We start from the raw sequence: 4368 nt of genomic DNA on the forward strand, positions 1-4368 counted from the left end.
CAAAATTAATTTTCAATCATATCTTTTTGATTTCTAATTTCAAAATCTTTTTCAAAATCACTTTATTTCTTTCCCAACTTTAATTTTCAAAAATCATCAATCTAAATTTTCAAATTTTCTTTTAATTATTTTAAAATCTTTTACTTTCATTTCGAAAATTCTTCCCCTCTTCTCACCTCCTTCTATTTATGGACTAACACTCCTCCTCAATGCACAATTTGAACTATATCCCTCTTGATAAGTTTGAATTCTTCTACCTTCTCCTTCTATTCTTCTTTTCCTCTGACACCTCAAGGAATCTCTATCCTGTGACATAGAGGATTCCATATTTTCTTGTTCTCTTCTCTTTCATATGAGCAGGAGCAAAGACAAAAGCATTCTTGTTGAGGCTGACCCTGAACCTGAAAGGACCTTGAAGCGAAAGCTAAGAGAAGCTAGAGCATTACTCTTTGTAGAGGACCTAACAGAAATCTTCAAAGAAGAAGACATGACAGCCGAAAACAACAATAATGCAAACAATGCAAGGAAGGTGCTGGGTGACTTTACTGCACCTACTCCCGACTTCTATGGGAGAAGCATCTCTATCCCTACCATTGGAGCAAACAACTTTGAGCTTAAGCCTCAATTAGTTTCTCTAATGCAACAGAATTGCAAGTTCCATGGAAGATCCTCATCAGTTTTTAGCTGAATTCTTGCAAATCTGTGACACTGTCAAGACCAATGGGGTTGACCCTGAGGTCTACAGACTTATGCTATTCCCTTTTGTTGTAAGAGATAGAGCTAGGGTATGGTTGAACTCACAACCTAGAGAAAGCCTGAACTCTTGGGAAAAGCTAGTCAATGCCTTCTTGGCAAAGTTCTTTCCACCTCAAAAATTGAGTAAGCTTAGAGTGGAATTCCAAACCTTCAGACAGAAGGAAGGTGAATCCCTCTATGAAGCTTGGGAAAGATACAAACAATTGATCAGAAAGTGTCCTTCTGACATGCTTTCTGAATGGAGCATCATAGGTATCTTCTATGATAAAGGACGCTTCATCTGAAGAAGAAGCTTATGATCTTGAGAACCCATCAATGGAAGAGGTGAATTACATGGGAGAACCCTATGAAAACACCTATAATCCTTCATGGAGTAATTATCCAAATCTCTCATGGAAGGATCAACAGAGACCTCAACAAGGTTTCAACAACAACAATGGTGGAAGAAACAGGCTCAGCAATAGCAAGCTTTTTCCATCATCTTCTCAGCAACAAACAGAGAATTCTGAACAGAGCCCCTCTAACTTAGCAAATATAGTCTCTGATCTGTCTAAGGCCACCTTAAAATTCATGAGTGAAACAAGGTCCTCCATTAGAAATTTGGAGGCACAAGTGGGCCAGCTGAGTAAGAAAGTCATTGAAACTCCTCCCAGTATTCTCCCAAGCAATACAGAAGAGAATCCAAAAAGAGAGTGCAAGGCCATTGATGTAATCAATATGGCCGAATGCACAAGGGAGGAGAAGGACGAAAATCCTAGTGAGGAAGACCTCCTGGGACGTCTCTCAAGCAAGAAGGAGTTCCTTATTGAGGACCTAAAGGAATCTGAGGCTCATATAGAGACCATAGAGATTCCACTAAATCTCCTTCTGCCATTCATGAGCTCTGAAGACTATTCCTCCTCAGAAGAGGATGAAGATGTAACTGGAGAGCAAGTTGCTCAATATCTAGGAGCTATCATGAAGCTGAATGCCATGTTGTTTGGTAATGAGACTTGGGAACATGAATCCCCCTTGCTCATTAGTGAACTAGATACACGGATTTAGAAAACTCTACCACAAAAGAGACAAGATCCTGGTAAATTCTTAATACCCTGTACCATAGGCACCATGACCTTTAACAAGGCTCTGTGTGACCTGGGGTCAGGCATAAATCTTATGCCACTCTCTGTAATGGAGAAACTAGAGATCATTGAGGTACAGCCTGCCTTATTCTCACTTCAATTGGCAGACAAGTCAGTAAGACAAGCTTATGGATTAGTAGAGGACGTGTTAGTAAAGGTTGAAGGCCTTTACATCCCTGCTGATTTCATAATCTTAGACATCAGGAAGGAAGAAGATGAATGCATCATCCTTTGAAGACCCTTCCTAGCCACAGCAGAAGCTGTGATTGATGTTAGCAGAGGAGAATTAGTCCTTCAATTGAATGAGGACTACCTTGTGTTTAAAGCTCAAGGACCTTCCTCTGCAACCATGGAGAGGAAGCATGAAAAGCTTCTCTCAGTACAGAGTCAAAAAGAGCCCCACAGTCAAACTCTAAGTTTGGTGTTGGGAGGCCACAACCAAACTCTAAGTTTGGTGTTGAGAAACCCCCCATTCAAACTTTAAGTTTGGTGTTGGGAGGCCCTCATCATGCTCTGAATATCTGTGAGGCTCCATGAGAGCCCACTGTCAAGCTAATGACACTAAAGAAGTGCTTGTTGGGAGGCAACCCAATTTTTATATATCTAATTTTAATTTTACTTTATTGTTATTTGGTGTTTCATTAGGTTCATGATCATGTGGAGTCACGAAAAAAATACTAAAATTAAAAACAGAATCAAAAACAGCAGAAGAAAAATCACACCCTAGAGGAAGGACTTACTGGCGTTTAAACGCCAGTAAGGTGCTTCTGGCTGGCGTTCAACGCCAGAACAGAGCATGTTTCTGGCGCTGAACGCCAAAAACAAGCAACATCTTGGCGTTTGAACGCTAGGAATGTGCCTTGAGGAAAGCTGGCGCTGAACGCCAGTAACAAGCATGGAACTGGCGTTCAACGCCAGAAACATGCTACACATGGGCGTTGAACGCCTAAAGTGTGCATCACTTCGGCGTTTAAATGCCAGAATGGTGTGCAAAGGCATTTTACATGCGTAATTGGTGCAGGGATGTAAATCCTTGACACCTCAGGATCTGTGGACCCCACAAGATCATCTTAGGATCTGTGGACCCCACAGAATCCCCACCTAACATATTCTCCCCTCTTCTCACTATTCATTCTCTCCTCCTCATAAACACACTTCCCAACAACTTCAATCTCTCTTCCCAATTACCCCCTTCACCACTCATATCCATCTACTCTTCTCCATAAACCCCACCTACCTTCAAAATTCAAAAATCTTTCCCACCCAAACCCACCCTATATGACCGAAACTACACCCACTCCCCTCCCTATATATATCCTTCCATTCTACCTCATTTTCACACAACACAAACCCCCTCTTCTACACCTTGGCCGAAACACCTTCCCTCACTCTCCTCCACATTTTCTTCTTCTTCTTCTCTTCTTTCTTCTCTTGCTCGAGGGCGAGCAATATTTTAAGTTTGGTGTGGTCAAAGCATAATCTTTTTGTTTTTGCATTACCATCAATGGCACCTTAGGCCGGAGAATCCTCTAGAAAAGGAAAAGGGAAGACAAAAGCTTCCACCTCCGAGTCATGGGAGATGGAAAGATTCATCTCCAAAAGCCATCAAGACCACTTCTATGATGTTTTGGCAAAGAAGAAGGTGATCCCTGAGGTCCCTTTCAAACTCAAGAAAAATGAGTATCCAGAGATCCGACATGAAATCCGAAGAAAAGGTTGGGAAGTCCTAACCAACGCCATGCAACAAGTCAGAATCTTAATGGTTCAAGAGTTCTATGCCAATGCATGCATCACTAGGAACCATGATCAAAGTATGAACCCAAATCCATAGAACTATCTTACAATGGTTCGGGGGAAATACTTAGATGTTAGTCCGGAAAATATGACGTTGGCGTTCAACTTGCCCATGATGCAAGGAGATGTACGCCCCTACACTAGAAGGGTCAACTTTAATCAATGGTTGGACCAAGTCCTTATGGAAATATGTGTGGAAGGAGCTCAATGGAAAAGAGACTCCAAAGGCAAGCCATTTCAACTGAGAAGACTGGACCTCAAGCCTGTAGCTAGAGGATGGTTAGAGTTCATTCAACACTCCATCATCCCCACTAGCAACCGATCTGAAGTTACTGTGGATCGGGCCATCATGATTCATAGCATCATGATTGGAGAGGAAGTAGAAGTTCATGAAGTCATCTCCAATGAATTCTATAAAATAGCCGAAAAGTCCTCCACCATGGCAAGGCTAGCTTTTCCAAGGCTAGCTTTTTCTCATCTTATTTGCCATCTATGTTACTCAGCTGGAGTTATCATAGAAGGAGACATCCTCATTGAAGAGGATAAGCCCATCACCAAGAAGAGGATGGAGCAAGCAAGAGAGACCATCCACGGATCTCAAGAGATGCATGAGGAAGCTCATCATCAAGAAATCCCTGAGATGCCTCAAGGGATTCACTTTCCTCCCAACAACTATTAGGAACAACTCAACACTTCA

General features: G+C 41.9%; 1 non-coding gene across 1 annotated transcript; it reads right to left on the minus strand.

The window, feature by feature from the left end:
- Nucleotides 1-881: 881 nt before the first annotated feature.
- On the minus strand, nucleotides 882-989 carry LOC127740397 (small nucleolar RNA R71). The gene has a single exon (XR_008001074.1). It is a non-coding gene; the product is annotated as a small nucleolar RNA R71 (small nucleolar RNA).
- Between the last annotated feature and the right edge of the window lie 3379 nt (nucleotides 990-4368).

This window comes from Arachis duranensis, chromosome 6, assembly GCF_000817695.3.
Source record: "Arachis duranensis cultivar V14167 chromosome 6, aradu.V14167.gnm2.J7QH, whole genome shotgun sequence".
Taxonomy (NCBI): Eukaryota; Viridiplantae; Streptophyta; class Magnoliopsida; order Fabales; family Fabaceae; genus Arachis; species Arachis duranensis.